At 41.1% G+C, this 24,748-nt stretch overlaps 1 protein-coding gene across 1 annotated transcript in view; it reads left to right on the top strand.

Annotated features, from left to right (window-relative positions):
* The window catches only part of PACRG (parkin coregulated), a 510,247-nt gene that overhangs the window by 346,162 nt on the left and 139,337 nt on the right, over positions 1-24,748 (top strand). The window lies entirely within an intron of this gene.

Here is a 24,748-nt window from a genome sequence, read left to right on the forward strand (position 1 = left end):
TAGCTTTAAGAGGGAAAAAAGAATACTCTCTTCATGTACATCTGGATTTTATAGTACATCCTAATGTCAGATGTTCTAAAATAAGGGGGGAAACTTCAATTCCCGGACTTGTACTAAAGCATTCTCTTTCTTACCATGTGACTAAAAATAATAATAAATTAATATTTGATTTTATATATTTCAAACATCCACAAAAAATAGAGGCTGGTACATAAATACCTGTGTACGCACGAGTCAATTTGGTCGAATCCTAATGGTTTTCCATATTTGCTTCACAAGATTTTAAGGGGAAAAGGGGAAACATATTTCAGAGAACATTGGTGCCACCTGGGACCCCTGCCTCTAACTACATTCCCCCTCCTCTCTCCTCAGAGGTTTTCTGAAATCACTCTTTATCACTTATCTGCATGTTTTTATATTGCAAGTACATATATCCATACCACAAACAATATGTTTTTCGTGTGTTTTCATGTTTTATAAACGGCATAAAAGTGTATGTACCATTCTGCAACATGCTTTCTTGTGTATCATTATTATTTTGAGATCTGTGCTGCTATGTGGGATTCTAGTTCATCCATTTTAATTACTGAAGAGGGTACATTGCATAAATACACCCCAGTTTATTCATTTTATTGATTGTCATTTAAAATGTTTCTAACGTTTTCTAATTTTAAACAATGATCCAGGAAATCTTCCACATTTCTCTTGGTTTACATAAGCTAGAGTTTTTTAGGATCTATATCTAGAGGTAGAAATGCTTACCTGAGAGTTGTGAGCATTGCGTCTTTAACTCTTCTGCATATTAGCAGAGGGTTTCCAATTTACACATACAGGGGTAAAATACTAGAGACACATCCCTTCACATGGAGACTGACACTTAGAAATGTCAAACACTTTAATTTTTGTTGAACAAACGGGTGTGAGATGGTATCTTTCAATTTGCATTTCCCTAATGACTAGTGCGGTCAAGCATCCTTTCTTATATTAGCTAATCCACTTTATCTTCTACAAATTGCCTATTTAATGCTTTCATCATTTTTTGTGTGTGTGTTGGGTTGTTTCTTATCAATCTGTTATATTTCTTTATTTATGGATACTGCTCGTTGGCTGTATGTAGTTCCAGACTTCAGTGTAATTTTCACACTAATTTCTAGATTATAACTTTAATGTAAGCAAGCTCACTTATCCTCTCTCTGTGGTTTCAGATTTTGATCTTGATTAAGATAACTCTTCCCTCCCTGAGCCCACAGATACATTCTTGTATAATTTTTTTCTAAAGATTCGGGGGTTTGTTTCTCACATTAAAGATTTTGATCTTTAATCCATTTCAAGTTGTTTTTGAATGGTGGAATATGGGAATGTGATTGCCCAACTATCATTTATTGAATGTCCCATCCCCACCCATTGATTTGTTCCATGGCCTTGACCATTTATGACATTTCCCTTTACACATGCATGTTTCCTCTCTCTCTCGTTTTAACTACTGTAGCTTATAACCTACTTCTCCAAAATCATCTGACCTGTTCTTGATTCCTTGTGCTTCTATTTGAATTTGAGGATCAGCTTGTCAGGATCCACTGAAAACCCTTGCTGAGATTATTTTTTAGAATTGCTTTGAATGTGCTATAGAATAATTTGTGAGAAATTGACATGTTTAAGGGACTGAATTTTCCTATTCACAAGCAAATTACCTCTCTCTATTGGTTTAGCTCTTTTTGTACTTCATTCATGTTTTAAAATCTTCTTCCATAATGATTTTGGACTATGTTGATTAGTTTAGAAATTTTTTTAAAAATAGTTGGCTTTTTACTACAATCCTTACATTTCCTCCATAACATAATATCTTACATTTACATAGTTATAACTGAAACTTTTGTACAACACTTTGATTTTTTGCCAATTTAAGGATTACTGGATGAGCTAATGTGAAATCTGTTTTATGCCAATCTATACATTTTGAATAAATTATTCAGTGAAATATTTTTTATAGAGAATCATATGCAATGAATTAAAATATCTTGAATAGACTGGAAATGTTTCTGTTTTGTTTTCATTTAAAGTGGATTCTAAATACGCTAAAAACATAGAAGGATACTGAGTTATACCTATTAAATTCCTCAAATATAAAGACTTTGGATGCATTGGTATTTCAAAAGATGAATAGTAGAAGCAGTACTGTTCACAGACATGTTTCTAAATGCAAAAGGAGGGCATTTTTTACTTGAACTATTTTGAGATGAAAAAAGTAAGCACAGAGATTTCATGATAGCTTTGAAACCAGCAATAGTACTGAACTGTGAAATAAGGCGGTTGTCTGTCAGCCCCACTGAAATCACAGTTGTTTAATGAGCTCTTTTTTAGGGTACCTACTTATGCCTTATTTGTGAGTCTCCCAATTCTTTGCAATGCCACACAGACTTTGGAGATGGATTTTAATTCCATCACTATCTACGGCCTACAATATGTGCATTGACCGTAATATAGTTTCCCTTTTTGAATATATTCCAAAACCTCCCCCTGTTCTGCTTATTTTATTCCTCTAGTATCCTAAACACAATGGATTCAATCTTACTCCAAGGCAGTGTTGAATTAATTCATCAAGATCCTCAAAAAAATCCCATCAGTTCAAAGGGCAGTCCAAAGATGCCACATGCAACAAATGCCAGAGAGAGCTCTACCAGAGAGAGCCCTCGGATCCCTTCACCCCATCCTCCTCACCCCGTCAGGTCTTCTGTAGAAACGGGATCTCAGATTGTGTTGTAAGTCCCATGTTGGTCTTCCCCTCCTAGAAATAGTAACAAAACGTATACAAAGTGCCCACAATGTTGCAGATGCTTTGTATGAGTAGACTCACTTAATCTCCCCAACAAAAGTAAGAGGTGGAAACAAATTTCACAGATGGAGAAACTACTGGGATCACGCTGTTGGTAAATCGGAGTCTGTATCCAAACCGAGTGCCTGACTTCCTGGCCCAGTGTCTGCTGTGCTTTCTTCACGATTCCAAACGATCTCTTCCCTTCCCACCGGGACCCTCAAAGGTGCGTGGTGTTTTACCACTTGGTAGGCGAGGAAACGATGGCTCAGCTAAAATGACTTCTCCAGCCTGAGGACCCGGATCTTGCCTGCAGGCCGGCTGCAGAGGCCCTGTGCCCACAATGACTGATATATGACGATGCAGAGCCTGTCAGAGAAGCTGCAGGAATTAGCATACCCAAGTGCCGAACGCTGCCAACCTAAAGTAAATTTCCTATCTGCCACCCATTTGACACTAATGGTTTTACAATTACACATTATAAACTGCACGTGGTACTTGCCTGAATTATAAGGCAATTTAAATATTATCTTGTTTGACACCTCGTTTTGGATTTGAAAGTGTTTCTAACTCGAGAATCAGAACAAAGGTCATGAATGGGCTCCTGAAGAATAAATGAAAATGCCTATTTACAGCCATGGCTGACTATTTGACAAGTCTACCCAAAAATGAAATACCTTTTCAGTGTGGTAAGCAATCTCCTAGGAAAGTAGTTAACACTAGAGCATTTCTTCTTCATTCCCACCTGTTAATTGTTATCGCGGAATACCGATTTAGCAGAAACGTACATTACAATTCAAATACCTGGTTGCACTTGGGTGATTGCCGCAGCCTCCTGAATGATCTTCTAGGTCCGGCTTTATCTTGCTTCGTTCAATTCTGTGCATCACTTCTAGGATAATCATCCGAAGTCAGTGTTTTTTTTCCTAAAGGATTGGTGAAAACATGAGAGTCACAATCACTGGTCGGTCATATGCTGACATTTCCCTTCTACCACCAGCATTACCATCCTGTGGCTGCTACTAGAAATGACCACGAACTCGGTGGCTCAGGACAACAGAATGCATTCTCTCACAGTCCTGGAAGACAGAAGACCAACGTCAGTTTCACTGGGCTGAAATCCAGTTGTGGGCAGGGGCCCTGCTCCTTTGTGAGGCTCTCAGGGAAGCTCCTCGCCTCTTCCAGCCTCTGGTGGCTGCTGACAGTCCTCTGCTCGTGGCTACATCCCCCCCGCTCTCTGCCTCCGTCTTCACATTGTATGCATTACATTTCTGTATGCATTACATTTCCTCTCTGCTTCCTTCTTACAAGGACACTTGTGATTGGACCTAACGTTCCTTGAATAATCCAGGATCATCTCCCTTTGCCAGAATCCTTAGTCACATTTGCAAAGATTCTTTTTCCTCACAAAGTAACATTCACAGGTTCCAGGAATTAGGGACTCATGCCCTTCAGATCATTATTCAGCCTGCTATACTATCTATGTGATTTCCAGCAAATTGTTTAATCTCTCTAAAATAATTTTTCTTACCTATTAAATGTGTGCAATAAAAGTATCTATTTCATAGTGTTGCTTGGGGCTCACATGAGATAATTTACATAAAGCACGTAGCACAGAGCTTGGCAAAACTAACTTTTCAATCAGTAATAGCTCTTCAGTTTTTCTATGCAATGATTGCAGTGTCTCTCCATCACTTTTTGTCTAAATCTCTTAGTCTAGAAATCTGGTATGTCCATCCTCTGGCCACCGCAATTTTTCCAAGCTTGTCTTTTACTAATTTCTTTATAGAGCGTCTATCGTAGCCAGATTTGGTGGCTAACTAGCCCCCCTGCTTAGTTTTCTTGCCTCACGGTGCCTCTCTTCTTTGCTGCTTCTCTCTGCAGTACCCGACGCTTTCCTCTTTTCCAAATACTATCTGTCCCGCTAAGACCAGATCTGTTTGTTACATTCTCTTCTGGAAAGCTTCCCAGCCAGACCAGTCCAGGGTGGCCACTCCCTCTGGAGACTATCAGTACCACACTTAGAATGCTTTATCAACTCTTATCACGACGGCTGTACTCACTTACACCCCGCTGCACCCAAATGCATGCCAGACACCAAAGACGTGGCGGTGACGGAGAAACCATACAGGGAGAGAATTCAAGAAAGTCAGACCTGGGCCCAAAGACTACATTAACGTCTTCCCACCTTAGACCAGAAACAGCAAAGAAATCGTAGGCAAGAAATGGGCCTACAGCCACAGGCCTCCTGAGACGCCATCCACAGAGCGGGCAGTAGTGGCTGGGAGCCTGGCTTCTGTGTGGTCATAAGGAATGATAACAGTCTCCCTGTAGGATGGAGACCAGGACCAGGCTTGATGCTCAGAGTGAGAGGCTACATTGGAGTATTTTGCTACTAAAATCTGCTGCCACCTGTTGCCTGATCTGGACCGGTTCGTCGAGTAAAGACGACTTCTTTACCAAGTCGTCGAGTAAAGACAACTTCTAGACAGAAGGGAGTACAGACTGAAAAAGAGTGCGATAAGTGGAAAAAAATCCTTTCCACTTAAAATAAGCCAGAAAGTAAAAATTCCTTAACACATGAAGACATCGAATGCTAAAGAAGACAACCAACAAAACAAACTACTAGAACATGTGTCATTCCAGATTATTCTAAATTTATATAATAGTATGAGAGGGACTGAAGTATGTTCTGGGTGTCTGAAAAAAATAAACAAGACAATCACATAAAATGTAGAAAGAAGTTCTTTTTTAAAAAAGACTAGAGGGGCGCCTGGGTGGCGCAGTCGGTTAAGCGTCCAACTTCAGCCAGGTCACGATCTCACGGTCCATGAGTTCGAGCCCCGCATCAGGCTCTGGGCTGATGGCTCAGAGCCTGGAGCCTGTTTCCGATTCTGTGTCTCCCTCTCTCTCTGCCCCTCCCCCATTCATGCTCTGTCTCTGTCCCAAAAATAAATAAATGTTGGAAAGAAAGAAAAATAAATAAAAAATAAAAAATAAAAAATAAAGACTAGAAAAGCCGAAACAAGAACACTGGGATATTAAGAACAACAAGTTATAAACATTGGTTAAATACAATGCAAAACCTCAGAGCATCGATGAATTTTAACCCAGAACACTGAAGAGACTAGTGAGTTGAAACCTGGGCACACCATGACAAAACTGGCAAACATTACAGAAAACATTACGTCGGACGCCGGAGAGAAAGGACAGATTGCCACAAAGCAACAATTGGGTCGAGAGTCGATTACCAGCAATGAGAGATACACAAAAATGGAGCAGTATCTCAGACTCACCAAGAAAAAAATAAAACTGACTACCAAAAATTTTATACACAGCTAACGTATCCTTCAGGAGTGAGGGAAGAAACAAAGACATACAAAGATTAAAAGACTTTCCAACTCAATTCTAGATAAAATTACTGTTACAGGAAGTACATCAGCAACAACAAACCCAAAGCTGAAACTGAGAGATCAGATATGAGGGCAAGTCCCCAAATTGACAAAATGCTGGTAAGATTCATTAACTATTGGCTGCTTTAAAAAAGGTTAAAAACAAAAAAAAAAAACTAAACTAAAATTCTAGACAATGATGGCAGAATACTGGAATATTTGATCCTCAGCTAAAGTTTTATTTTATTTGGGAGAAGGATAAACATACTGAATCTGGGTTTTCCATACATAAATCATGCTGAAAGATTTGCAAAAAAAGCATGGAGGTGGAAAATACATAAGCCAGGCTAATGTTAAGCTGAGGAAAGCTTATGTAGCAATAGTGTTATCAGGCCAAAAATAATATTAATAGAGAAAGCAGAGGCATATGATAATAAGAAGCACAATCCAACAAAGTGGCATAAAAATTATGATCTTATATTGACCTCACAATGTAATCTGAAGTATAAAGAGCAAAAGTTAACAGGATTATAAGAAAATTTGACAAATTCATTATGTAGGAGGTTATACTTCTAACAAACTAATACATCAAATAGTCCAAAAAAATATTGAAGACACAGGTTTTTTGTTTTGTATTGTTTTTTTTAATTTTCATTTCAGTATAGTTAGTATACAGTGTTATAGTACTTTCAGGTGTACCCTGTAGTGAGTCCACAGTTGTATACATTACTCGGTGCTTATCAGAATAAGTGTACTCCTAACTGTATCCCCTATTTCACCCATCCCCCCACCCACCTCCCCTCTGGTAACCATCAGTTTGTTTTCTACAATTAAGAGTCTTTTTCTTGGTCTCTCTCTCTCTCTCTCTCTCTCTCTCTCTCTGCTAATTTGTTTTGTTTCTTAAATTCCATGTATAAGTGAAATCGTATGGTGTTTGTCTTTCTCTGACTGACTTATTTTGCTTAGCATTATACACTCTAGCCCCATCTATGTTGTTGCAAATGGCAAGATTTCATTATTTTTTTATTGCTGAATAATATATATATATTTTATTGCTCCACATCCTTAACAACACTTGTTGTTTCTTATGTTTTTGATTTTGGACATTCTGACCACTGTGAGGTGATATCTCATTGTAGTTTTGGCTTATATCTCCGTGATGATGAGTGATGTTGAGCATCTCATGTGTCTGTTGGCCTTCTGGAAGTCTTCTTTGGAGAAATATCTGTTCGTGTCTTCTGCCCATTTTCAGTTGGATTACTTGTTTTTTGGGTGTTGAATTGTATCAGTTCTTTACATATTTTTGGATACTAGCCTTTTATCATATATGTAAATACCTTCTCTCCTTCAGGAGGTTGCGTTTTAGTTTTATTGATTGTTTGCTTTGCTGTGCAGAAACTTTTTATTTTGATAAAATCCCAATAGTTTAGTTTTGATTTTATTTCTCTTGCCTCAGGTGACATATCTAAAAAAATGTTGCTATGACCGATGTCAGAGACATTTCTTCCTGTGCTCTCTTCTAGCATTTTTATGGTTTCAGATCTCACATCTAGGTCTTTAATCCATTCTTAGTTTATTTTTGTGTATTGTGTAAGAAAGTGGTCCAGTTTCACTCTTTCGCATGTAACTGTCCAGTTTTCCCTACACTGTTTATTGAAGACACTATCTTTTTCCCATTACATATTCTTTCCTCCTTTGTTGAAGATAAATTGACAACGTAATTATGGGTTTATATAGTGTGTTTTAAGGTGAGTTTTGACATATAGGTCAGGTTTCTACACCCAACATAGAAAATATACATTCTTTTCTAGAATGTATAGATTCTATTCTATTCTATTCTATTCAATTGCAAATAGAACATTTGCAACATTGATCATGAAGAATTATTAAATCTCAACAAATTCCAAAGAATCTATCTTATGGAAACTATATTCTGTAGGTATAATACAATTTAAAAGATAGTGCTGCAAATGAATTCATAATTCATAAGTTAAAGGTAAAGAGATTGAAAATAAATGTAAGCCATTCAATTTAAGAATCAGAAAAAGAATGGAGTAAACGAAATAAAAACAGAAAAAAAGAAAAGAGAAAAATTAAGTTGATATCAAAGAAACAGAGAAGATCTGTAAGATCAAAACCTAGTTCTTGAAATAGCTAATAAAATAGACAAATTTTCACCATAAGGGCACAGGAAAAAAAAGATACAAATAAACAATAAGGGGAATAAAGAGGGGAGTATAGTAGAAATTCTGTCATTAATATGTTATAAACAAATTTATGCTAATTATTTGAAACTTAATTGAAAAGAATAATCTTGAAAAATATAAATTACCTAAATCAGTCAAAAAAAATCAGAAACCCTGAATAAACCAACAAACAGTAAAGAAACTGAAGGTCATCAAAAGCTGCCCCCCGAAAAACAGAAAATATAACCCAGCCCACTGTGTAATTTTTTCTAAATTTTCAAAGATTATCCCTTTTTCTCATACAAATTCTCTCAGAGAACTGAAAAGGTAATTGAAGAAGATGTAATTACTCTGGATAGCAAGATTAGAAAAGTTAGTCCAAGAAAGAAAATTACAGACCAGTCTTTTTTTTTAATTTTTTAAAAAATGTTATTAATTTTTGAGAGAGAGAGAATAACAGAGCACAAGCGGGGGAGGGACAGAGAGAAAGGGAGACACAGAATCCGAAGCAGACTCCAGGCTCCGAGCTGTCAGCACAGAGCCCGACGCAGGGATCAAACCCATGAACTGCAAGATCATGACCTGAGCCGAAGTCAGAGGCCCCCAGACCAGTCTTTATGTAGGAAAATAAATGTAAAAATCCCAAATAATGTTGTTAAGTCAAAAAACTAATAATACATTATGACCAAGTAGGGTTATCCTTGGAATGGAAGCCTGGTTCAACACCAGAACATCTATTAATATAACTTAACATAGTAACTAATTAAAAGGGAAAAAATATTTTGACATGTAGAAAAGATATTTGTTAAATGTCATACTTATCCCCCTGATATGATGTTTTGAGAAGGGTACTTCTGTAAAAACATTAATGGTGAGAAAACCATGAGAAATCTAAATTGAAGAAATTCTGTAAAACATCTGGTCAATTCAGATGATGAAAAAACAAGGAAAGACTAAGAATTTGTCTTGGGCTGAGGAGACTTTGGAGATGGTGATAAGTCAGTGTCATCTCCTGATGGGATCCTGGAATACAATAGACATCCATGGACAAACTGGTGAAATACATATAAAATCTACTGCGAAGTCAATAGTAACAGATCAGCGTTGGTTTCTTAGTTTCGACCTAAGTAAGATGGCAACGAAAGATGTTAACCATCGGGGAAACTGGCTGAGAACTGTCTGTACTGTCTTGTATCTTCCCTGAAAATCTACAGTTATTCCAAGATAAAAATGTGTGTGTGTGTGTGTGTGTGTGTGTGTGTGTGTGTTTTAAGGGGGGAAAAATACCTCAACACGTACTCATGATGAAGAGTCTTAGCAAACCAGGAAGAGAAAGGAGGCTCCTTACTTTGGTAAAGAAGCCTGGGGCCCCCTGATGCCCAGTCGGCCCGGCCGGGAAGCCGTGGGCAGCCAGCACAGCAACAGCATCACACCTGCTTATAGAGTGAGAACTGGGGCTGAGCTGTGGGACTGGCCCTGGAGGCTGCAGGACTGAGGACAGGGGGGCAGGGTAGGGGCAGAGTGAAGGGATCTATGGAGGAGGAACCAACCAGTGCCCTCCCCGAGTGGAGGTGAGGGAGAGCAAGGTGACTTCCCACCTGAGAGCTACCACCAGGGAAGGCAGGGAACACAGAGAGAGGGAGGAAAGGCAGAGGGCACTCTGGGGCTTGCTGAGGTTAAGTGGACGGAGATTTGTGATGGGACATTTCTAGTAACTAATTGCTTTTTTCTTTTTTCAGAAAAAGTAGCTTTTAGGGGCACCTGGGTGGCTCAGTGAGTTAAGCAGGGACTTTGGCTCAGGTCATGATCTCATGGTTCATGAGTTCAAGCCCTGCATCGGGCTCTATGCTGACAGCTGGGAGCCTGGAGCCTGCTTCAGATTCTGTGTCTCCCTCTCTCTCTGCCCCTCCCCTGCTGGCATTCAGTCTCTCTCTCTCTCTCTCTCTCTCTCTCAAAAATAAATAAACATTAAATAAATTTTTTAAAGAAAGATATCTTTTAAATCTTTTGATTGGGGGCGCCTGGGTGGCTCAGTCGGTTAAGTGTCCGACTTCGGCTCAGGTCATGATCTCACGGTCTGTGAGTTCGAGCCCCGCGTCAGGCTCTGTGCTGACAGCTCAGAGCCTGGAGCCTGTTTCAGATTCTGTGTCTCCCTCTCTCTCTGACCCTCCCCCATTCATGCTCTGTCTCTCTCTGTCTCAAAAATAAATAAAAACATTAAAAAATTTAAAAAAATAAATCTTTTGATTGATCATGCACTCCATCGGTTAAATAAAATCTGTGCATGTAAAATAAACACGCAACATACATATAATATGCATTATACATTATGTGCCTTACTGTAATATATAGCAGTAATAATGTCAGATGTAATATGCATTATAATATATAAATTACTGAGCTAACATTTGTATAATAAAAACACAAAAATAAAAGTGTTAAAGGGTGATGTCAAAAGAAAAAATGAATGTAAATATTTATGTCCCTGCACCTCGTTTGTTTAGTGAATCCGAGGCAATAAGATGAGGGACAGGTCAGACATCTGATGAGTTGATCTGACCCAGGTGCAGAGCGTGGGGACCCTGCCAGCCTCCTTCCCTCCTCCCCTCTGCATCCTGCTGAAGTTGAAAGGGAATCCGTGCTTCCTATCACCTCTGAGCTTTGAGGCCGCATCAAGGGTTTCTGGCTTGGTGACCACCAGCCCTCCCCGCCTTCCATGAGAGACAGTTTGTAAAAAGAACCCAGAATCTGGAGTCTGGAGGCCTGCGTTTGAGTCTGGTCTTCATGTATTTTACTGTATGATCTGGGATAAATTACTCGACATTCTGAGCCTTGGTTCTTTTAATCCAAAAACTGGAGATTATATACTTCTCCCACATATATTACATATAATTAAATATCACATGTATATACTATATATTACATATGTAGTACATGTATTTATATATTAGGGATTGGATGAGGCAATGTGTTTGAAAGTGATTTGTGAGCTAAAATTGACATTTCTCATGATGCCAGGAACTGTGCCAGCATTATTTGTTGTTGCCTTGTAGAAGAAGCTTAGCCGTGCCGTCTACATTATCTGCCTACATCTCCCATGGACTGTAAATCCCATGTGTCACTACCTTGTGTCCAGAAGCAGCACTGACTGACTTTTCACAATTATTAGTAGCACTGGTTTTTAACCGGGATTTTCCTTCCCAGGACACACTTAAAAGTGTCTGGGGACATTATTCATTGCCATAAATGAGGGTAGAGGGACAGCATTGACATGCAGTGGGTAGAGACTGGGGACAGGTCCCCACATCTTACAATGCACAGGATGACCCACAACAGGAAACATAAAGTGCCGAAGTTGACACCCTCCTTGAATTGTTAATCCAGCCCCCAAACCTGCGGTCCCAAGAAGAATCTGAATACGCTTGTGTGGGATGCAGAAAGAAAGTGACGGGAGAAAGGGCATGGTAATTTGGGTTGCTGGGTTCCGTTTTCTGTGAGAGGCCACTTAGCAACATTAGCACAAGGCCCCGGCCTGGCATTGGACGCTGTGCACAGAAGATCCTGACACCTGCTGGTGATGAGGCGGGAGCGCTTGTCCAGCAGGGCAAGACGATGGAGAAAGAGGGCAGCTTGCACTCCATCTTCACTTTGTGATGTTACCTTTGTAATGGGCATTAATTCTCTGGTGGTAAAAACCTTAAAATTACTGAATTTCAACCTTACATAAATAACAGTTACATTTTACTGCTTTTCCTTTTACTGGTTTTTTTTCCCCTCCCTTCCGTTTAGTTTTCTGACTTCTTTAAGCATGCAGATACTCTGAAATTTCTGTGAAGTCAAAAAATCCTTCTCTACCAGATCATCATTCGCAGGTTTCTTCTCCTTCCCCTTCTTCCTTTTGCAAATCTGTGTGTGGCGCCCATCGGTGACCAGGAGATGCCATCCACAGTTGACCCCCTTTGTGGCAATCCCAAGACCTGGTCCTTCCCAGCATACCTGGACCAAAACAGAATCATCACTTCTCAAAGGAGACTGGGATAGTTTCATTCCTATGCTTGGTCACTTACCCTGATGCATTGCATTGATTTCCCAGGGCAGAATTTGAGCGGATCATCTGAATTGTGAATTATTCAGTCTAATGGCATGGAAATTAATAAAGCAAAGTCGTGAGACTGCCATCTGTTTCGAAGTTATCTACTGGTAGATGTTTATCAAGCTAAGAAACTTGCCATATGTGTAACATATTGTCTGAAGGAAAGGAAAATCTCTACTTTCTTCTGGAAAATCCTGACCTCATATATTATATTTTGTTGCATCTTGTTAGGGCACCTTCTCTACTCACAGGTGAATCACATAGCTGCTTTCCATGTCTCTCTCTGTCTCTGTATTAGTTTTTCATAATGGTAATTCTGAATGGTTCCTGTTTACATAAGGTGTTCAACCTCATTCCACAAAAGGTCTGAAAACATGTTTTAAGCCCAATCTGTTCTTGTGTTTGCCTTACAGACTAACCTGTTTTTAAAACGCCTCTTCAGAAATGATACACTTGAATTTTTCTCATAACGGCTTTTGTCCAAACATGTCTAATTGCTTTGGGGATAATATTCCATTCATTTTCACAATATCCTTCCGAATGTGTAGACAATATTATGGCACCTTACATGTGGTCAAAGTACAGCATATGGGGAGGTGGGGGAGATCAAGTGTCTCCCCTGCTGTCAGCCTGTGGCACGTAATTCTCTTCTGAACATCGCTTACACTTGGGGAGCTTGGTCCTCACTCCCAGGACAATCACTGGGGAGCGTATTGCCTTCCTTCATTTGCCTGCAGGGTTAGGATCCATGTCTGTTTGATGTGAGTTCACATACTGAACTCAACACAACTCAATGTATAGAATTATAGGAGTGCTTAAGACCCAAGTAGAAGGAAGGACTATGAATATCACAAATGGATACACTGCTTGATATAGTATTTAAGCACACCTGTATATTTCTTGAATAGAGAAACATGAAACTTTTGTATTTTATAGGACGTTAGTGGTATGTTTATTTTCTCCACACTTTACTTATTTAATCCTCGTGACGATCTCATTATATAGATAGGCAGGGTTGGTATGCCCAATTTAGAGATGAGTAAACTGAGACTCAGAGAGGTTTGGTTGCTATGCTGGTATCTTAAATGTAGTAAGGAATAGAGAGAGCACTTCCCACCCAATTGGGATGCATATGGCACTTCTTTCCGTTGTCTCTTAAGTCACTCTTTTCTATTCCCACTGCAACATTTTCCGAAAACTCTACGGACCAACCTTCCTCCGTGTCTACCTCCTATGCTTCAGACATCTAATCTCCCTAAAACTCAGCTTTTATCGTCTTTCCCCCTTATTTGAAAATCACCAATAAGTACCAACTGTCCCTGTGCAATAATGTATCTATAGGTCCCTGCCCCCCCAGTTCCTGACAGAGTTTCCAAAACACTCGTAATTTCCTGGGCTACAGGAGAGCCTTTTGTTATAACGAGGCTACTCTTAATGGGGTCCTGAGTAGCTTCAGGATGGGGCCAGTCACCAGAAAGACCAAGAAGCTTGGAACCTTCAGCCCCAGTGCCCCCCACAATCTCCAGGGAGAAGATAGCAACTAGAGATTGAGTTAATAATTGATCATGCCTCTGTGAGGGAGCCTCCATAAACCCCTAAAGTACCTGGTTTGGGCAGCTTCCAGGTGGGTGAACACATCCACATGCTGGGAGGGGACGGTACTCGTGTCAGAAGCATCGTGAGTGTGACCACAAGAAAAACACAAGAGTTTTCTCTCTTGCAGATTATCAAAAGGAAATAAAAAATATTTAGAGTATCATTGGAGGCCTATCGTAGCATAATTTCAAAATCATTCTCCCAGGGGCACCCGGGTGACTGAGTCAGTAAGTGTCCGACTTCAGCTCAGGTCACAATCTACAGTCCGTGAGTTCGAGCCCCGCATCATCCGGCTCTGTGCTGACAGCTCAGAGCCTGGAGCCTGCTTTGGATTCTGTCTCCCTCTCTCTCTGCCCCTCCCCTGCCCATGCTCTGTCTCTCTCTTTATCTCTTAAAAGTAAATAAACATTAAAAAAGAAAATTGTTCTCCCACGCTGTCCTCTCACACTAAATGTTTGTTCTCCACACTGGTCCATACACTTACCAGCCTCAGGGCACCATCACCCTGCCTGCCGGATAAAACCCTCAGAGCCCCTCAAGGCCCAGCCACACACCCCTCCACTGGAACAGCAGTAGAAAAAGACTCACACCTGCATTGAAGACTCGACACTGCCTGCTTCTGAAGCATTTTATGTGTCTTTTGTCCTCTGTGATGCCCAATGCAATGTCTTTTACATGGAAACAATTTGGTTACGTTCATTGCTTGCTTGTTACCACCAAAAATGTGAAATTAAGCAGAAAATTTACCAAAAGAGAGGGGATAATATCTCATTACTGTCCACCTGCAGAAACGTTCGAAATTTGTGCTAAATCATAGACTATTGCAGCATGAGGGGTGTTATTCCTATCAGATGGTTTTTGTTTTGTTTTGTTTTGAATGTGGCCTGTTAGCAACCTGAGTGTTTTGGCTGTCTGTGGCCACTAGGAGGCAGTTTTTATTGAGGGCATTTTCTGTTGTCAGTCACCTTTGTGCCTTTCCTCTGTACTTAGGACAGTGTCTGTCATAGATCATGCACTTTGTGAATATTTTAAATTTTTTCTTGTTATATAATTTATTAAAATTAATATATTAAGGACAGGTCCAATGCAAAATTTCCATTAAAAAGCATTATGCTTAGCATGGAAAATAATGTGTGCAAGCTAAATCAGACCATCAGGGGCTTGTCAGCATCTCACATAGAAAATATTTCTTCTCGGGGCGCCTGGGGGGCTCAGTCAGCTGAGTGTCCGGCTCTTGATTTCGGCCCAGGTCGTGATCGCACAGTTCCGGGGTTTGAGCCCCACGTCAGGCTCTGTGCTGACAAGTGTGGAGCCTGCTTGGGATTCTTTCTGTCCCCTTCTCTCTGCCCTTCCCTGCTTGTGTGCTTTCTCTCTCTCTATCTCAAAAATAAATGCACATTAAAATAGATACATATTTCTTTTCTGGCCAAAAAGTTGTATCTAAGCCCACCACCTTTCTCTTTAGAGCACAGCACTTTCTGGAAGAATAGGGCAATAAAACCTCAAAACCCACACATTCCTCTAAAGGCTCAAACAGCAAGGCGGCATACCCAGTATTTAAACACAGTGTGACATTCAGAATAGGGAAAATAAATTCCAGCGCTGCCGCCCTGCTCTGCAAAGTAGCCACCTTCCCTTTAATTCGTTTCTATTTGGTTTCAGCTTTGCATGTGATTTGTGTTTGAGATAGACCCTCAAAGGCCGCAGAGCACAGAGAACTCCAGGCCACTGCTAACGCTGAAAGTGTTTTATCCTCGCATGGGTTTGGTCTGTCTGTGCGACTGGAATTAGGCATTCCAGAACCACCGATACAAAGATGACAGATCAGGCACCAAGCCCTAACCGGCTGCGGCGCAAACCGTCAGGCATCATGCGGTGTTCCCGTAGACGTGAACGAGTGTCTTGTGGAAAATCTCTGGCAGGAAAAAATGTCCCTGATGTCATATTGGAAGCTGCCAAGCTGCGCGGGAGGAAGCGGTGTAACTGGTGACCAGATCTGCCTGAAGGACTGATCTCCGGCCCCCACCCACCAGCCGTTGGCTTCCTTCCCCCTTGGGCCACAGGCCCGTGAGCCCCCTCCCCCTCCCCCAGCCCCGCTCCCCCTCTGCTCTGGCATCAGAGGCAGCTGGTTCGTCCTGCGGGCTCACGCCCTGCGGCTCTCCTAGCCCCGGACCCGTCCGCACCCCTGCAAGTCTCCGTTCCAAAAACCTAACCAGTGAAAAGCCAGCAAGCCTTCCCTGATGAACTTCTTGAAAACAGTCTTCTTAGGAAACCCCAATGTTCACTTGCCATTGCGTTTCGTCCCACCCGGAACTGAGTGTTTTCCTACAACTTCCCTCACAGTGCACCCAGCTGCCAGCTTGCTCCCAGACTCCAGGTTCGGGCCTTCCCCAACTCTGCGGCTCCTTGACACCCTGAAACTTCTAGCTCATCCCTGAGCTCATCACCCTCGCTGTCCGGGGTGTCTGGCCGCCCGATTCTGCCCTCCTGTCTGCTCTTGCTCTGCTCCCTCACCGGGTTGGCCTCCTCCCTCACTCTGCCCTGTAGGCATTGACATCCATCAAGCCGCTGATGACGCCCAGATCCACTGGAGTTCTAGAAGGTTCCACACCCTCCTGCCCGCCCGCCAGGCAGGCACCTGTCCCAACCTCTCCAAGATGTTCCCTCTCATGCGTTTCCACCTGGGCCCTAGCAGAAAACTCTGCCTCGTTTCCATTTCTCTGGAAGACGCAGGGACATCAGACCCCGCCCTCCCTGGGACTCCCCACTCTCCACGGGTTATAAAATTTTAAACTATGAAAATTTTCATTTGCCCTGAGTCTCGTTCTAGTTATGCTTTGGTCCAATCCCTGCCTGTTACCCGCCTATCTCAGTGGTTTTCTAACTGGCTTTCCCGCTACCGGCCTTCACCTCCCTGGCCCTGGACCCACAATCTGACAGTGTCATTCAAACCATTCGGGATTCCAGACTCGCCCACCATCTTGCAGGCACTGCAGCCTGCCACCCCCTTTGCAACATCAGATAAATTACTCAATCTCTCTGTGCCTCCGTTTACCACCTATACAATGGGAACAATAATAGTAACTGCCTCAAAGGATTGTTGGGAGCATTAGATAAATTAACGTCACCCCTGCTGAGGACATGTGCCAGGGGCTGGGTCAGAGCTAGAAGAGAGTCAGCATTATCACCGGCCAGTCCTGAGTAGGACATTCAGCAGGCCTCACGATCTGTCTCCATCTTCCTTCCAGCCTGTTGACCCTCTGTGCCCTCTGCCCTCATGCCTCCCTCTCCTTGCCTTCTCTGCCAAGAACACCTTCTCCCTTGTACCCCAACAGGCATACTTCAAGGTCAACTCAATACCACCTTCTTCACAGAGTAACCCAGGCTCACATCACCCATCTCTCATCCCCAGAAAGGGTAAAACTAAGAGAATTATTTACTCCCTCTGTGTTCCTACTAGCACTTCAAGTGATGACATTTTTTGAAAAATGTTTAATGTTTACTTATTTTTTAAGAGAGAGAGAGAGAATGAGTGGGAAGAGGTGGTGGCAGACAGAGAGGGAGACACAGGCTCCGGGCTCTGAGCTGTCAGCACAGAGCCCGATGTGGGGCTGGAACCCACAAACCAGGAGATCATGACCTGAGCTGAAGTCGGATGCTTAACCGACTGAGCCCCCAGGCGCCCCACTTCCGTCATGATTTTACTCCACCACTTATAACAAACAGTATATTATCATTTCGTCTGCTTGGTAGTGACCTCCCTGACTGCTGGAATCTGGACTCCTCCACCTTAAAATTCCGTAGACTTTAAATTAATTAGCTCAGCAAATTCCTACATGGTAGGTCATAAACAAATATTGGATGAGTTAATTTTTTTAATTGTAAATTTAGTGAAAATCATGACCAAGGATGTTTCTGTGCTGGGCTTAGATTGTATCAGTATTGGTTTAGGGTGTTTGTTCTGCCCCCGAAACTTTAAAACCAATTTCAGATCTTCTATTAAAATTATGATTTTAAAAGTAAAATATCTTATTTAAGATTTGAATATACCACATTCCTTTACTTTCTATGAGAAAGCCTAAATAAATAATATACGGATTTTTTTAAAAAAATTCGGCATCCCAAAAAAGACATGAAAACTGGAAAATGCTCAATATCCTTTAACATAACTGCAATTTGATAAATATTTTGGATGTTTGTTTGCAAAAGGATATAAAGAATCTTTATTTTGAAGAGTTGTTTGCTGCAGCTAAAATATCACCATTGTACTCCACTAGAATAAAACATTTATTGTCCTGAGTTTTTTTTTTAATTCCTTGCTCTTTAGACTGTTGTTTAAATCTTTTTTTTTTTTTAATGTGTTACCCGGGAGAAAATGTGATAGCAAATTCCATAGTGTAGAATGGCATGCCCTCCCACCCTCCCTCCCAACCAACACACACATAACGACGTCTGAGTATGTTCTGATCCGTATCCACAGGGTTTTGTTCCAGATCTGAAAAAGACAGCCCTCCCACTGAACAAATAAACCTTCCAAAGGATGTGTTTTTCTTTGGTGTTCCTGCAAATTAGCACATGTCTGTGCTGTGTTGTATGGTATTTCAGACAGGCATTTATTGGTTTCCTAAAAAGGAAAATGTGCAAAAGGTATGGTTTGCTTATTCCAGATACAATTCTTTTACCTTTTTTTTTTAAAATCAGCCTCGTTGGGCATGCATTCAGTCCCATGAATGACTTTACTTTGAAAATCATGAATATAATTGGAGTTTACCCACAAAAACTCACCCTTTGGTCCAAGAGACATGATATACATATCATATTTAACTGAACTTAAGTATTCACAACTGTAATTCTAGGATAAGGTATCAAATGAAATCAAGGTGTTAGAAATTTACAGATATGTTATATAACAATATTCTTCCCAATAAATGCTTAGGAAGTCATTTATACTTTTGAGCCCTTAAAATCTACCCGCAAATATTTCTTCTAAAATTAACTGCTTTTCTCTTTTCCTTTAATTTTGGTTTGTTTGCTTTAATGATAGCTACTGAACATAAATGCCCTTTATGGTGGCACTTTCCAGCTGTGCACAGAACTTTATATTTAAGTGCCAGTTTGTGATGAAAGAATGCTTTCAGTTCAATTGTCATCCTCATTAGGCGTTTTAGCAATTGCCAATTATTTTTCTAAATTGCCTATTTTAATTAAGTAAAATATTGTGCATTTAACATTATGAAACGTCCAAGTACTACTTCATCTATAACTAATTAGTGAAAGAAAGAGGAAATAATATTTGGTGACAGTAAGTGGCTATTTATAGAAGAACATGCTTCTGTATCTATATGCCTTAATTTAAGGAAAGAAATACAAACTCCTCGTGAAATCCTACCACATAGAGCATCTTTGCTGAAGTATATCCTCAACTGATCATCTCTTCTAATAAAATGTAAATGTGTATATTCATTAGAGCCAAAATGTTGAGGACTTTGAGGGGGGATAGATCCCCCCACGTAGATCCCCCCACATTTAAAAGGACCTATTTCCATTTCACACTCACCAGAAAAGAACAAAGCCCAGAATTTAGGAAGGACCTTGATCATAACTGTGGATATGACGGGATCCGTGGTTTGGTTTTGGAATTTCAATCCCTAACTTACTACTGGACCCACATTCTACTCAGGATAAGAATCTATTAAGGGCTGTGTGCAGAGCAAGGACAATTGGCCCCCAAACCCATCTGCCCAGCAGCTTACAGCGATGTTGGAAGACATCAAAAGCCACTACTAACTGACATTGGCAGCTAACTGACAAGCGAAAAAACTTTTCATATAAAGTGTTAGTGCAGACTAGCATACCCCCTAAACTGTTGGGTCAAGACCGAGAGCACCCCTGCAGCTCTCTGCCTACTCTGTGCACAGGGGGACAGTGGTGAGCTCCAGAGGGGACGAGGGCTAGTCAAGAATCCTGCTTGGCTGCTTCAGGGCACAGCCAGCATTTTGCAGTCTCGCGAACTAATTATGCACTCTTGATGAGATCATTAGAGGACAATAAAGGAAAATGGAAACAATTTGCAATATGTGTGGACAAATTTCCATATAGCATAATTTTTGTTTGTATTTCAATGTTGGATAGAAACTTTCTATCTTGAGGAAAGATTGTCTGTTTGTTTTTTTTTTATCTCCAGATTGAAACTTAGCCTTTAAGCACCAAAGTATAGTCAGGAACTTTTATTCTTTATGGCCAACACAAGGGGATACTGAATGTTTGCATTTCCGATCTGATTACAATGTGGCGGCCCTGCCCCCCCTCCCCACCCCCCCCCCCCCCGCCACACACACACACACACAGAAAAGGGGGAGAAGAAATCTTGGATTCCCACCTATGCATGTTCAGTGTTGTTTCATCCACCCACTGATGCTGGAAATAATTAAATTGGGAGATTTATACTTTAGGTGTATTTTTATTAAAATACTACTCTTATTTTGTTTTCCAGTGTATCCAACATGCAATTTTAAGTAATATATTTGAAAATACAGAAATAATTAATCTATTATTGTTTCCAGTATAATCATGCACATTCTTGACATTTCTAAAAGAGAACTTCTTACATCAGTCTAGAGCCTATGTCACTCAACAGTTTGAAGCGCCTAAAATGATACAGGTGAACCAGATGGATGGCTCAATGGAGCACAATGGAAGCCAATAAAGACCAATGCACACCACCCTGGAACAGTGATCATCCTTGAAATACAAAATAAGAAAGGAAAGTAATTAGATCCACGATGGGGGGAAAGGTGAAGAGGTATTCATAAGTGAACGCTGAGTACAACTGGGAAAATCGCCAACTGTTTTTGTGACATATTGATATGCCGGCGATTGAGTGTGAGATGCATGCAGTTAATTCTTCCTCAAAATGGAAAGCTTTCAGCTCTAGTATTGGACTCCGTAGAATGAAGTTAGGAAAGAGGAAAAAAATGATTACCAACAATGGTCAGAAACTGAAAGATGCCAGGCTCTAGGTAGAAGGACTGTAGTGATTTTGCACACAGGGGTGATGCCTCTCTAAGGGAAGGTGGGCATTTACATGAGTGCAAGGGAAAAGCATTTGAATGTCTTCTCTTTCCCTTGGGGTTGTCCCGAGACACCTGGAAGGTGGGAAGAGCCAGTTTCCCAGCCATGGCTCTGGGACTCCAGTGGGGTCAGTGCTCCATAAATGGTGGTGCCCTGAACAGTCAGCCCTGCGCAGCCTCGGCGAATCTGTGCCGATAGATGCTGATAGGGTTGCTGGCCAAACAGAAAGGTCAGAGAGAAAACAGTATAAACACCTACAGTGTCATTATAAAAGGCTTTGTAGGTCCTCTGTGGTCATTTGTTCTCCAGTGCCACTGCAGGGAAGATGAGAAAAGTGGTCAGCAACCTAGATATTTAGGTTAAACATTAGAAAGACCATTTGACAGCTTGGGGAAATACCCTGACAGTTCATCTTAAAAGGTTATGGACTCTTCCCCATTTGTAGCATGTAATACTACGTGAGGTGCACTTCTGGAGGAATCCTTACATTTTCAGTGTTGAGGCAGACTAAAGGATCATAAACCACCGGGGGAGAAAAGGAATTAAATAAGCCATGCTGATTTGCTAGAAATCACTTCCTCTGGGTCTGGATATTGCTTCCTGCTCATATGCAATCTACACTTGCCAGATTTAGCAAATTACAATATGGGATGTCTCATTAATCTGAATCTCAGATGAATAACAAATGATTTTTTTAGTATAAGTAATATTTAGTATAAGTAATAAGTAATGCAATATTTAGGACACTTATGCTAAGACATTCTTTATTATTTATCTGACATGTAAAGTTACCTGGGCATCCTGTGTTTTGTCTGGCAACCACATGTCTCATACATACATGATCTATGTCCTATGATCACCTGTGTGCTACACGCCAAGACTATCACATCAATAAATCAAGCCAAAGTTCCAGTCCTTGAAATACTGGAGGTTACTAGATGTAATTACTACTCTAGCCAGGATAAGTTAAAAACAATTAATGTGAAATTAATATGATTGTAAATATCATAACTGATAATACCGAACGATTTACCCTGGCCTCCAAAGCTCTCACACCTACATTATTGAATTTACTAATACCTCCTGCTTTACCTCCCTCTTCTCGATTTTACACGAAGCTCCCAAATCAGCTGGTGGAGAGCCTGTTTCCTTAATGTGACCTCCCTGCTTGAAAGTCTTAATTGATATAAGAGACTCTTTCTGATCAAGATGTTTCTGCTTCCTTTGCCCCTAAGTCTTGCCCAGTGCTAGAAAATTATAGATTTGGCCAGTGATGAACAGTCAGGGCTGGGAAAATGAACTGAAACACTAGACAAGAGAGGGATCCAGTAAGGAGAGCGGGCAATTCCTACTCCAGGAGCCAGGAAATACTCTCTGGAGCAGGTGGCATTCGAACTGGGCTTTGAAGAATGAGTAAAATCCGGATACGATGCAGGAAGACAGGGAAGGAAAGTGTGGCAGGCTAAGGAGCCGGGTCCAGAGATGGGGATGCATTTAAGAGCGATGAGAGGCCCTGATCGGCTGGCTGTAAGAGGATGCCTAGATTCAAGGAGATACTGACCTTTTTGTAATCTATGGAAACTTTTTGAGTACCATGGCATAATTAGAGCCATACAATAGAAAAATTTATCTGCCAGCTATTTTAAACATCAGAAACTAGGAAGTTAATTAAAAATATCTCTGATCTGTGACTTTAAAAATTCGTTTTCAATATCACTGTAAATCCACTCAACTAACTCTAAATCCCATGGCCAATTCAAAACCCCTTTCTGATTTTCTGCCATCCCATCCCCAGCCCAAGCAAAGGCTATATTCCGATCCACCTTTTGGTCTAAGCGCGTCCTCTCATTTCCCTTTCTAGCCAAGCCACACCGTCGCTGGTTCTTGGTACACACTGTGCCATTCTGTGGCTTGTCTTCTGCTAGGTCTTTGTATCTTCCTTATTTGACCCCCTCTGTCTGGAATGTCCTCACCCCTCTTTTCTCCAGGTTCATCCTTCAGGACCGAAATTAGTTATCACTTCTTTGAGGGCCTCCCTCTTGAGATGGGCTGAGTTCTTTTCCAGGGCTCTTCTGTGCAGTTACTCCTTACCTTGTACAAAACCCTCCCATCCATCTGTGAGATGTTCTTTGGATCTTGGCTCATGCAGTCTCTCTCCCTTGGGGTGTCAGCCATTCTTCTGGATTCAGCCATCACCTACAAGCCCATGACTCCAAAATCTCAGTCCCAGACTTCCCTCTAAGTCTGTGTCGAACTCCCTGTCTTCCCCAAAGTCTCAAAGGTACCCCATATTGCTAACCTCTCATCTTCCTCCAAACCTGCTCTTCTCGCTGCATTTCCTCATTCACCCACCTAGTCCACAGATGAACCTGGGAGCCATTTTAGACTCTTTCTCTCTTCTCAAGGTGACAAAGTTAGTCCAAAACAGAACCAACTTACAGTCTTACGGCTCTAGTTCAGACACCCAACACAGGTCTGACTGGACTTTAACCAAGGTTTTTACATAACTGTGTGTCTTTCTGGATGCTCTAGGAGATGCTTCTTTTCCTGTTCCAGCTTCCTGTTCCAGGGTCCATGTGCCAAGGACCCTTCCTCCATCTACAATGTCAGCAGCATTGCATCTTTCTACCTTTTTTCTTTGACATCTTTAATACTGCTCTTTTAAGGACCATTATTACATTCATTACATTAGACACATTATCCAGGATAATCTCCCCACCTCAAGGTCCTTAATTTAAGCCCATCTGCAAAGTTCTTTTTGCCATGTAAGTAACACATCGAGAAGCTCCAGGAATGAGGATATGGACATGGAGGGGACGAGAGGAGGGAAACACTTCCTTGCCTACCACACCATTACTGGAGTAATCTTTCTAAAACACAGCTCTTACCCTACTTATAATTAGTAAATACTGCATGTAGGATAAAATCCAAAGTTCCTAATTGAGCATATAAAGCTATCCATCCCATGTCAAGTAGCATATGACATTTAAGAAACTATATCATAATGTTGTATGTCTCTGTACCTTTGCTAACTCTGCTCTCACACGTCACTCTTTCCCTATTGAGCACCCCCCCCCCCATGCTGGAAAGCAAGCCCCCGGAGGGTGAGGAGGCAGTCTGACTTATTATCGCATCCCCAGGACTTTACACGGTGCATCATAAATGACAGTTGAAGGAGTGAATGGATGTGCTGAAAGATGCATAGCACGTGTCCCACTGATGGTATTTATGTTTATCCCCAGCTTAACATGAGGATAGTTATTCAGTGGGTAGAAAATATAAATAGTTATGTCTCAGAATTTTAAAAAAAGGAAATAAACTAATTTTTCAGTTTACTACACTACTAGTAAATTAAACAAAACCATCAGCACTGGCTTTGAGGATTCTATCATCCCTTATATTCTGTCCCCCATGTCCCTTAGAGCTTTATTCAGCCAACCCTTCCTGCGTGTTGAAAAACTATAAAAATTGTCATTGGATGAGAAATACATGGGGTATAATTTACTCATCAGTTGACAACTAATGACAGTTGGAAAATTGGTGGACTTTATTCTTCATATTTCCATTAGGACCCAAGAATCCCATAACTCTTAGAAAG

This window comes from Leopardus geoffroyi, chromosome B2, assembly GCF_018350155.1.
Source record: "Leopardus geoffroyi isolate Oge1 chromosome B2, O.geoffroyi_Oge1_pat1.0, whole genome shotgun sequence".
In the NCBI taxonomy this organism is placed as follows: Eukaryota; Metazoa; Chordata; class Mammalia; order Carnivora; family Felidae; genus Leopardus; species Leopardus geoffroyi.